The sequence below is a fragment of the Misgurnus anguillicaudatus genome, chromosome 14 (assembly GCF_027580225.2).
Source record: "Misgurnus anguillicaudatus chromosome 14, ASM2758022v2, whole genome shotgun sequence".
Lineage (NCBI taxonomy): Eukaryota > Metazoa > Chordata > Actinopteri > Cypriniformes > Cobitidae > Misgurnus > Misgurnus anguillicaudatus.
The window spans coordinates 16,383,328-16,395,927 of record NC_073350.2 but is presented as its reverse complement, the minus strand read 5'-3'; the positions used below and the strand labels follow the sequence as shown (position 1 = coordinate 16,395,927).

The following is a 12,600-nucleotide window of genomic DNA, read 5'->3' as shown; positions in this document are numbered from 1 at the left end:
TTTGTGTGAAAGCCACGCATGAAATTCTAGTCATTGAGACATTCACATGGAAATTCGCATCATGGGAGGGGCTTCTGCGACTCCGCTCGCTCCCTGTAATCACGTCACTACTACAGCAAGCTCCTGATTGGTTAATGTGACGCATTTTGCCAAAGTTAAAAATTTTCAACTTGCACGTTTGCGCGGTAACGCTCAATTCGCACCATTCGCACGAATGAGGCGGAATCGCGTCTAACGCGCCGCGCTAAATGCCTCATTCGCGCCGCAAAACTACCAGACGGACGTCAACGTGTCTTTACATTGACTTAAGATTGAAATCACTCGCACTTGACACCTCTATCGCGGCTGGTCTGAACGCAGCATAAGGTAATAAAAACAATACAGTTCATTATTTAAGGTCTTTATACACTACTGATAATACAGTTATGTATATTATATTGCATTTGTAAATTTGTAAAAAAAAAAAATGGCTGCACGCCGATAATGTCAAATCTCATTCTTGTGTGTTTTGTGTCAAACAGTCATGAGACACATTCAGTTCTAAGGTAATTTTCGAATTTAAATAAACTATTCCTTTAAGATTGAAAAATAAACCTTTTTATTTAAAGAAACAATAACATAAATAACACATACAGTGCTTGTACACATTATTGTTGTGTTTAAGCACTCTCATTGCTGCTGTTACTTCATATTAACATACATTTCAGGCAACCTTAAAAATAACCCAACAATATACATCTTCATATATTGCAATTTTAGCCGAATCCGTGTTTTTGTCTACACAATATAAAAATCCCTCAATTTATGTAACACTCCTCCCACAAACTCACATGCTGATGCTAGATTATAAAATTGTTACTAGTTAAAATAATACATCTATGACTGAAGATAAAATCTCGTTTTTAATTGAGCAAATATGTTATTGCGACGTCTGCGTGCCTCCTTCAGTTTCAACAAAGCTGCAGAGACAACCGCCCAGGCCTCCCCCATTTTCGCTTGGCAGGTCAGCTCTCCAGTGTTTGAGTGTCTGAAGCCGTTGGCTGCTGCTGAACCGTTTGGCTCTTTCTCCACTAGCAAACAGCCTCACAATGTACCTCAATCGCTCTTAAATATCATATTTAAACGGTTTTATCCAGCTCCACGCCGATGCGAACGGGACCGGACGCTCGTTTGGGAATTTATCTGACGACCTGTCGCCTCAAACCGGCTTTATAACGCTTTATTTAAGCGCTATTTCACAAAATAGTCGTGGAGGAGGAATTTCCACACAAGCAGCTCAGCACTGAAAGGCTCCCCTCGCGCTCATCCGGGTCTTAAAGTGAGTGTATTTGTTCGTTTTTATCGTTATATCGATAATCTAGCAGCACGGGTGTGTTAATGTATATTTTGGTGATTTTATAATAACGTATAGCGATTTATAATTCGGCAAGGACATTTATTTGAGAGGATCTTACCGTGTGGGGGGATGGGCACTAGTGTGTGTGTGTGTGTGTGTGTGTGAGTGAGTGAGAGAGAGAGTGCGCGCGCGGGCGTGTGCGCGTATGTGTGTGTGTGTAAATGCAGCAACACTTCAGTGTTTGGTAGTTAAATGTTTACAAAATATTATTTTATCAGACACTTATTTACAACATTGACATCTTTTACAGTCAATAATACAGTAATAGCATCTTTGTACTTTTGGCATTGTATTTTAATGTTAACGTGACACTTATAAAACGTGACACAGTGTTATAAAACAGATAGTATGAATTTATATTTGATAAAAGTTTATCTACTGTATTCAGTGTAATTTCTGTTGTTTTGTGGAAGTGATTCTCCCATTTAAAGCACCAGTACTTGTTTAAATATATACTCACTTAGTAAATATTAAAGTGAATATCTAATGTAAATTACACTCAGTGTTTATATAAAGACTGTACATGTACAACAGAAGAAGCACATGACAGTGTTGTGGGCAATGCACTACTCTAGATATGAGTGGGGGAGGGGAGATCAACTCACACTAACAGAGTATGTGTTCAAATATAAGACCAGGAATTTATAAACGGTTACATAAAATATGTTATTTCTTATCAGTTACATTGATTCTATAGACAGACATTGCAAACCATTGTCAAATGAAATGCATGTGACTGCAATGAACATAAACACCCAAGATAAGATATGAGAGTTAACAGATTTGTTAAATAACACAGTAAATCAGTGTATAATGGTGGTCTATATGACCGATTGGACAGATTGTGAGTGATAATAAAGGTTTTCTTGTCATATTTGGATCACAGTATTTACTAGTGTTCAGTCTGTGGTGGGGGATGGGTCGCTCGAGAGAGAGAGAGAGAGAGCTATGTGTGTGTGTAATCTGAAGGCCATGCGTGTTGGGAAACTCCCATTGTAAGAGCCCGCATGTAACCTACTTTAACACCACAAGTCCAAAAAGTCATTTATTTGTGTTAGGTTAACCTAGATCTCCTTTTGACAAAACTTTAAAGAGTACTGTAATAATACGTGACTACATAATAAAAAAATTATACATAAAATTAAAGTTATGCTTCTGTTATTCAGATTCTGTAAGTAAATCGTGTAATATCCTGACCTGAAGTCTCTTCTTCTGTTCGAAATCTGCATCTTTCCCTAAGTAGAAGAGTGGCACGGTTATGTAACTGTTGTGCTTGTGAGTGGATTGAAGCAAGATGTGGGGGATGGGAGGGATTCGTATCTGAACTATTGGGCTTTTTTCTCATCTTTTCCCCTCTCTGCTCACCTTCATCGAGCCAAATTGCAGCGGTTTGGTCAACGTGTTGAATCGTGACATTTGTGTGCTTCGTTGGGGTGCAGTCACATTGACCCTGTTTCTGTAGAGCCCCAAGGTTGTGTGCTAGACATGAAATGGGCAGATGGTGTTGTGAGCTTGAAAATGCCAGTTTGGGCTTTTTTTGAAGAAGGCCTGTCTTATTTTTTGCAAAGTCATTGAGAAATGGCTGTAATTATTGTCTAGTTATGCAGTGGGTTTGTGGTTGATGCAGTATTGACACAATAATTGATTATAAACATAAAGGCGTAACTTGTAAAGTTGACATTTATTTGCGCAAGTGCATCTTTTTGGCTTTTCTTTGTAAAGCTGCGATGATCTTGTTTGAACTGTTGTCTTTTTTTGTGGTTGGCCAGACACAGCGATCGTGTCAAATAAGTAGGGCAACTAGTAAACAAACAAACCAAAACAAGATATTTGGGATCTTGTGGTATTGGTTTTCCAATGAGGTCCACAAAAATATGTGAAAAAATATGAAAAACGACACTGTGTTGCTGGTGAGATATTTTTGATGATATTTATGGTATGCTGCCTTTTTTGTTTACAAAGTTGCTTCATGTTATAGGCATAATAAAAACATATTTTATGGTTTGATTGTAGGATATACAACTTCATAATTTATTTCATGTTTTTAGCATGTCTCTAGCTTGTAGTTAATGGTAAATTATCAGTGTTTCGTGCTCTGCTTTGACTTTTCTAAAGCCTTTCACAATTGTTGTGGGTGGCGAAAAGTTCGTCATTTTGGAGTGTTGCTTTTGCATGCGGCTCCGCAGACGTAAATGATCGAACTTGACCGTATATTATAGGGCTGTAACGATTAATCGTGTGTCCCATTAAAAATTCTTGTCTGAAATCGATTCTGAATCGCAAGGATGCGATTCTGTGTTTCATGCACAGCTTGTGCGTGTACTATGGCATTTGGTCAGTAGGAAATCTAAAATCATTATTAGTCGGGGTTGTTTATAATGTGCATTTAAAAAGCAACACTCGTTAAACAAAATCATTCAAAATATTCTTTATTATCCTGAAAATACCTGAAACAATTTGAAGAACAGCGAAATAAATATTCCTGTAGACATTTCCTGGAATAGCATTTGTAATGCTACTTCTTCTGTGGCACAAAGAGAGTTTCTACAGGAGAGCGCCCCCTGGCTTTGGGATGTGTCGGGATTTCACCGTAATTCATTCAAATTCATTAATTGAGAAAAAAACGTGCATTTGCATGATTAATCATTACAGCCCTAGCATATTAGTTACCCATTATTCACTGTTTACTTGCTTATTTGTTTATTTTTATTAATTTATAGAAGCTGATTTACTCTAACGGTACATTCACATGTGGGCGTAAGAGACGCATCAGTGCCGTTGCTCACAGCAGAAGTTGAACATTTCTGAACTTTTTAAGCGGCGACGTGTGCGTCAGCCAATCAGATCGCCTTATGCAAATAACCTAGGCAGAGCCAGCCAATTACGTTCATGGAAGACCTGAGAATGTGTTGCGGCCACAGTGATTGGCTGTTGGCCACAATTCAGACAAGCCTTTTAACGCTTTCGCCCTGTGTGAATGTACCGTAAGGGCAACACTGTCCCGACCGCAACCTTCTTAATACTGATACTGATGCCATTAATCCAAGCGTATTACAAGTCCAGTTGCGTGCGAGAAGAAATTTACAGACGTAACAAGCTCTCTCGCACAAAGTGAAGTCCACAAACCCTTTCATGCATGGAAAGCACACAATGCGCATGTAAATGTGAAACTATGATGGTGATAATAATAACTATCACTATCGCTATCGGACATATGTCTGACTATTGTCGATACACGATACGTATTACGATGCTTGGTTTGCGAAGCAATATGTTGCAATGCTTTAAAGCAAGGCAATATATTGGTATATTTCCTATTTTAGGAATATAATAGGATAGGGCTGCACAATAAATCGCATGTGATATCACACGCATCTCGTCAGTAATGCCGGTGCCTTGATTAGTATTAAATCACCATCAACTGCTTTCAGATGAGGCAGCATTAACTGCACAGAGCCGTATTTCCATGATTAATGTAAAATAAGATGATTAAAGGCAAGACGGAGGATGACTGACATACTTTAAAACATATTTTAGCATTTTGTTAAAAGACGGCCTACCCCTGAGTACCAGTGGTCAGGCTAATGTATTGTGTTATTCCACAAAATTTATGGATAAGCTGTTTGATTTATAATTATTAGATTATTTTCACAAATTTCACTCACCCTGCTGTGCATGAACAAAGCTGTTCCCCAATTTGTGTGTTTTACGTTTTGAATGGTTAGCGTATAAGGCGGCTGCTGCTTGTACTGGGACCTATAGACGGTTTCATCGGACGCACGTGCGGTTAGGGATGGGACGGTTAGAAAATTTTATATCATGATATCGTGACCAAAGTTATCACGGTTATCAATATTGTCATGGTTTTCTTAAATTGAGATGGAAACGTTCAAAAAGAACTGATACATCACACTGAAAACATTTTAACAAGTTTTATTTTTTGAAAATCAACAAACACAATTAGCAGCTATCACTTTTTTAAGCATAAACATTAAATCAGGGGTGTCCAGCCTTTTTGTGTGGCAATCTACTTTTAAGATGATAAAGTTGAAAAGACCTACCTGCTAAAAACATTTTTTAATAACACTTTAAATGTGTGTTAGGAGGACTATCTCTACGTTGAATTAAGGGCTGTCATCATTACTCCATTCTTTTTGAGGAGTTAAAAAAAATCCTTGAGTACATGCCAAGTACTTTACTTCTTATAGCGGAATAGCAGAGATGCGGTTTTGATGAAATAAACTAGAAAATGACAACATTATCAGAAGCATCTCTCTCTCTCTCGTGCGTGTGGATCAACTCCTGCATGAAGGCAAGAATGTGCATCCAAATTTCGGACCGAACTTTACTTCCGGTTTCAGTTTTTTTAATGGTCTGACTAGTTGCTAAACTGAACTCTTGAACAAATACCTCGCCGAAAATAACAAATGTTTTGGTTTCCTAGGTAATCTACGTGTTGTTATTTTGCTTGTTATAAACTATGTTTAAAGTACTTTGTTGTTATTTATTCTTAGCGGACTTTACCGGAAGTTACGTGTTGACCATGGACGCCGCTTGCTTATGTTGTTACTACTAAAACCGTCTATAGGTTTTAGTTTCAGTTTTGATTAAATTATTTTCTTGTTTCCCAAATATCCCCTCCCCCACTCTGCTTAAGGGCTCATAATAGTTGCGCGTAGGTGCTACGGCGTAGCCAGGGCGGTGTAGGTTGTGTGTCGGTTTTTATTTACTTTTGCGTTGTCATCCGCGTTGACGTGCAAACACACATGCAGATAGCTGTATCCACGGGTGTTACCCACAAACGAAGGAGAAACAGCAACTTGTTGTGTATGTTTTGAGATGACAGGGACTAATGTTGCAGTTTGAGTTAAATCACTCCTCAACTTGGTCTTTGTTCTCAATGTCGAAAACGGAAATACCTATGACGCAGTTTTTTACCTGACGGGAGAAGTTATAGTGGACCAATCACAGCGCTTGCGGCCCGCGTAGATCTGACGCGCTGTTAAAAAATTTGCAGAGGTGCACGTCAGGTTACACAGAGGCTACAGATAACCTATGGTGTAGACCTTACGCACGACTATAAATTGGACTTTAGGTCATAGCTACTAATAGATATGCCTTGCTTGTCTTTTGAATTTTACAGTACAAGATATAACATAGCCGAGGCAGCCTAGCTTTAATGGTGACCTGTTTACTTTTCTTTGTTGTTTGCTGTGTAAGCCTTAATGTCACAGAATGACATTGATATATTGTCTCACCCCAACCTCACACTATTGGAAAAGCCACTGTTGCTGTGTTGTTGTGCTAGACTAGAGGCTCTGGTTTTGCAAAATTCGACAGCTAATCTGATAAAGCCGTTTTCCAACACCAAATCTATCTGTGTTATCATGGATCAAGTTTGTGGGGAAGAGGCAGATGTCCGTGTTGTGATAGCTTTTCTCTGTGGATGATTCCCAGAAACTGATAGCTGTCCAAATTAAGATCAGTTATACTGATTTTAAATGTGCTGATGTATGCCGTTTTGGGGTTTTGATTATCCAAGTATTAAAATAGTATATTATGATTTATAGGAATCAGATCAGAAGATTGCTTGAATAGCTGGGTATTTTGGTAATTGCTTTTTTTGCAATCTAGACTGCATATTGGAAACATTGTTAATGTATTTGGCTTTAATGTAGGTACTCTAAAATGGTGACACATTTCTAAATGAACTAGCATAAAAAATGAAACGGTAAAACCGCTTTTAGATTTAGGAAGTGGCGCTAGAATACAACTCAGAGTAATGAATCTTTTTATCTTGTCTGACCTCTGGCTGTTTACTTTTGTCTATGTTGACTCGGGTTCAGCGAAACACAGATGTAACCGTAAGTGGAAGTAAAATATCTGTAAGGTGGCTATCCCCCTTTTCTTTACCAGGTTGTAACACAAGTAATTTTAAATGCAGGTTTAATCATAAGGACTCTGATTTTTGCCAATTATGTCATCTCATAATGCGTTTAGCATTTTTCTATTAGGGCTGGGAATTTTGTCCACTTTGTCTGATTTGTATGGTTAGGTTTTGTAGGGGTGTGCCGTATCGTACTGTCCATGATAACACCCGGATAATTTTTTATATGATAAAAAGTCATTTTGCGATATAAATGATATAGCAATGCGATGACGTATTTACTTTTCCTAACGCGCACAGCAACAACACCTGAGAGCAAGAGCAGCATGGTCGACACAAGTACAACCATGCTGTAAAGGTACGCGAGGAGGAGATGCTAGCTGCTGGTGATGTACAGCCCAAAAGTAAACAAATGACTCAACCGAGCATCACTGTGCAAATTATTTTAGTTACTGTTAAACTGAAGTGTTAAGGAGTTGTGTTATATGGAAAACAGGGCTCAACATAAAGGACTGCCCAGTGGCCCAGGGCAAGCGTGAGAGATGTTCGGGCCAGTAAAAATTATTGTTACTTGCCCGATCAGGCCAGTGGTTCACCCTCAGTCACTAAAATATATTTTTATCAATGTATATTATTTAACATCTAGGAAGCAGAAATTTACTTGGGTAAAGCACGACAAAAAAATGAAGCAATATTTTGCACAGTTTGCTGTCAGTTTACAGGTAAAGCAGAAAAGTTAGGCCAGTGAAAATTATGGTAGGGCAAGTAAAAACCTGAACCACTTGCCCCGACTGGGCCAGTATAAAAAATTATTTGCGTTGAGCCCTGGAAAACACTACCAACTTGTACCATTGTGAGACAGTAACTTATAGGGCTGTCATGAATCACGATTATGAAATTTGGCTGACTTTTATTGCCTAAAAATTTTTTACGGTTATGATGACTAATTGACTGTTTTATTGCTTTGACATTTCATTCTCGTACATTTTTTTGTTTGTTCATGAAATAATTTTCACACATTGTTGTAATTATTTAAATTAAATATTTTGCAAGGTTTACCTGGCAGTAAATATTAATACACATAACGCATATGCAAAAGTAATTATTTAATAAATATGTCTTTCAAAAAATTGTTCATAAGATATAAATACAATAAAGTGTCTAAAAATAAGCCAATCCTAATAAGGTCATATTAGTACTGGACCACATGTCTGTAGTGGCTGCAAAAAAACGAATTCCTTACAGATCCTTAAGAATAGCATCCTTCACTTCCCTAAATTAGGAATTGCTGTTATGGAAATGTATGTTTTACCTGGCAGTTCATACTGCTTATCAAAGTTTTGCAGCATTACTTTAAATGCAGTTTTTTCCACTGTATTGAATGGCTTTGCAATGCATCGCGTTACGCTTTCAATTAAGGAGCGCCATCTGATAGTGTCTCCTTTATACAGGCGCTGCAGCTCCCCCTTGTGTTTTTAGAGAGATGTGCAATCATTGTGGTGATCGGAAATCATCTCAATGAGGTCAAACAATCGTGATCAGATGATTATTTAATCATTGTGACAGCCCTAACTTACTTTACTGACAGAGCATTAAAAGGTTATTGTTTAGTGCTGCAACGACGCGTCGACGTCATCGATTACGTCAACTACGGAAATACGTTGGCATGCGTAAAATGCGTTGACTCGTCGTTGCAGCACTAGAGTGGGGGTTGGGCGCGTTCATGACTCTTTCAGAAAGAACAGAAGGGAGGGAGGGGGAGGAGTTAGCTACGTTCCGTTTTGTTTGACAACACTTCGAACGTCAACAAGAAGTGACGTCACACAGATTCGCTTAGAGCGCCTTTAAGAACACCTGACTGAATGAGCGTTAACCCCGCTGGTACTGTACTTACTATAAGTTTACAAACGATGGTTTATTTTAATCCAACGTTAAACACTCATAATGCAAATGCAATTAAAACTGAAGCTCACCTGCTTGAACTCTAATGAATCCAGCCGACACTTTTAATGTGTTTTTTCCTTTCATCCCGGTGCTCATTCTCTTGGTAGACACAAAGACGTGGTACATTTGAAAACCCTAATTAATGTGTAATGTTGCTATTAGAGCATAAATAATACCTGCAAAATGATAAAGCTCAAAGTTCACTGCCAGGCGATATATTTTTTTAACAGAATTCGCCTTTCAAAGCCTACAGTGAACAGCTGGTTTGGACTACAGCCTTCTACTTTCCAATTTTTGACTAAACTCCACCCACAGGAATACGTGAGTCACCAGCTAAGCTCGAAAGACTCTGGCTAAGCTAAGCTGCTGGTTGAATCACAACACACTAAAAACGCTACACAATCAGAACTCGTTACGTATTTCTGAAGAAGGGAGTTCATAGAACAAAGAAGACATCAGTCCGTTTTTAAGACCGTGAAAACGGCGGTAAAGAGAAGTATATTGTGTGAAAATATAGCATTTTTTTTTAACACGAAACATGAACACATGTTATATTGCGCACCGTTAACACAATCAAGGCTTCGAAAACACATGAAAAACGTGACCTTTAATAAGATATTGAAAGCACATTCTCAACTATGCTATATGGGCGTAAATTCTTGCAAATTAGCATTGCTATGGCGTCTGTTATTTTCTTAGCATGAGGTGAGTCTCGCTGCAGTTTGTTGGCAAATGCAAGGTCTAGCTGCTGCTGTCTAAAATCACAAAAATCAAGCACGTCAGCTTGTCATCTCGACAGGTGGTTTCATAAGTTTGTTTTGTTTTTGCAGAATCGTAGCTATTGTAAGCAGCTTGCAAAGAACAGTGGTTTTGTCGACCTAGTTTTTACCAGTGCATTTGAACACAAAATTTTAGCTGGCACTGGCTTTTAATGGTTATTGTGACCTTCCGCCACGATCCTGTCTCTTCTTTGTTTTTGTTTTGTTTTTGTGTTAAGTGGAGTAGTTCGAAAGATTGTGACATCTTCAGGACATGATGCGAAGTACACTACAGATAATAATCTATAACGTTCTCTAAAGCACAGACATTAAGAATCGATTCAGATCGATTATAATCAGATATTTTTTACCCAGGATTTAAACTTTTCAGAGTGTCATTAATAAATAACGCTGTTTCCTTTCTGTGTACTAAGTCAAAGTTGTTCAACCCTGCAGTTGTTCAGCAAGTACAAACCAGCTGTCAGAGGCTGGAAATAAATTATGAAAGTTTAGTTAATGCAGGCTGTTGAAGGATGTTGACTATTAAGGTTTGTGGCTGAATGAGGAAAGTATTTAATGGTTTGACATTTAAAGGGGGATTTTGGCTTTGGTACCATTCGGTACCTCGGTATCAATGTCTTGGGTGACAAATAAACACTTTCTGTGGTGACTGATGATTTGAAACTAATGTACATGGTGGTTTTGGTATTGTGCACAAGCCTCTGTTTAAGAGTTCAGATTTTATTTATTGGTGATTTCAGTATCGAAGAATCTTTGGAAATAGAAATGCAAAATCAACATGTGTCTAGCGGGTCTTTAGCAAAGAGAAGTCTGTATTTTGGAAATTTCTACACAGGAAAGCGTGTTTAAGTGGGGTTTGGTGGTAATGTTTGGGGGAGGGGAGAACTGAAGCTAGTCTTTAGCCTGACTCGTGCATTAGCTGTTCATTTGTCTTTTCCTGCTCCGTCAGACAGATAAAACCTCTGCTGCACCCTTCCCCCCAACCAGAGGCGGTTGTATAGCTTTGTTGTGTGTGACCTGAAGGTCAAGTTCAACATGTGAATTTGCAGCGGTTAGAAGTGCTTTTCCTAGTATAGAGGACACATGTTGTTTGTTTAAAGAATTAAGTGAGGGAAGTGTCAAAGACAAAACCTCAGCAGGAAATATTTTTAAAATGTTGTAAACATTCAAATTCAGCTTAAGTGCAGTTTTTTTTAGGTAAAACTTTTCATTTGTTTACTTCATCATTTGATTGCATAGGCTAAGTGCAATTGTTTTTATTTGATATTTACATTAATATTGAGCTAAAATGGAATTAAAAGGGTGTGTTCAGCAGCAGATAGGTGGATGGATAGATATATAGATGGTTTTAGTATGCAGCAACATAAACAAATGGCCCAAACTTAACTTCTGGTGGACTTCCCCAAAGAATAAATAACAACAGAGTCCCTTTAGACTAGTTTTTTTTAGCCTGGGTGCCAGCCGATCTTAGCCCCGCCCACAACATTTTGAGAAACGGGAAGATCGGTCTGGGGATTCACCGTTGAGGAGCTACTATGCTCGACCCAAAGCTGGTCGACCAATCAAATGCTAGGCTCCGATATTTTTCAAGCAAACGTAATGGGTATCGTCGTGGATGAAGTTCAACTAATGTACAAATGGTAAGAGATAGTCTTACTGTATGACTTAATGTGATATAAATGAAATGTTGTAAACATAGTAGGTGTTGATGTACGTTCGCTAACTCAAGACTTGTAGTGTGTGTCATTGTAGCTTTGACTGGTCATAGGTCTATCCAATTGAGTGCAGAGGCATTTTTTGGTTGAGACACGCCTCATAATTATAGCTCAATGGAGCGGTATCAGACTCAAATTCTGACTAGAATTGAGTATGACAACGTCAGGCTAGTTTTTTTCTGATAAAAAGCAAAATAAATAACAAGTAAGTTACCTTCATTCAAATCATAGGTAAGGCTTATCAAATACTACACTGAGCTAACATTGCTGTGTAAAATTAATGTATACAATGTGTGCTACAGATTCTTGAATTCTTGCCTGGCTGCCAAACCTCGCTTTGCAAAGTGGTAATCTGTGCTTGCCGTCTCCCCTTGTCTTTAGGGAACTGTAACATTTTTATTTTTGACAAAGTATTTGTTCCAAAGGTCTGTTTAGTCATTAGCCAGACCCATAAGCAAACCCAGACAGGAAGTTATCTTCGAGCCAGGCGCGTAACTGTGACTGCATCCGATTAAATCATCTATATACAGTGTTTCCTCTAGGATTTTTTTCATTTGTGGCGGCAAGGGGCGTAAGCACTCAACTGTTGCTGTTGGCAAAACACACAAAAAAATCAACATGCAGCCACCTGCAAATGCGTATTAAGTGTATTTACAGAATATAAACTAACATGTGTTTTAGCATTTTTATGCTGTCTTTACCTTTTACCTTATTTGCATAGCCTGTTGTTTTTTTTACTATGTCTCTACTACTGTTAGTTTTCTTGTACTGTTTTTTTTCTATAAATACATTTTATGTAAAGCTTTGTGCGCATCGGCCTTTCAAAGAAGTATTAATGTTGTCTCCAAGTTTAGCGTTAAAGTTCCCTGCTGTTCTGTC

At 38.2% G+C, this 12,600-nt stretch overlaps 1 protein-coding gene across 2 annotated transcripts in view; it reads left to right on the top strand.

Moving 5' to 3' along the window:
• Positions 1-971: 971 nt before the first annotated feature.
• tbl1xr1a (TBL1X/Y related 1a) overlaps positions 972-12,600 on the top strand; it is a 76,720-nt gene continuing 65,091 nt past the window's right edge. For both annotated transcript variants that reach the window (XM_055185150.2, XM_055185149.2), the window contains exon 1: positions 972-1,318. The gene's annotated coding sequence lies outside the window, so the exon portion shown is untranslated. The remainder of the gene's footprint in view (positions 1,319-12,600) is intronic.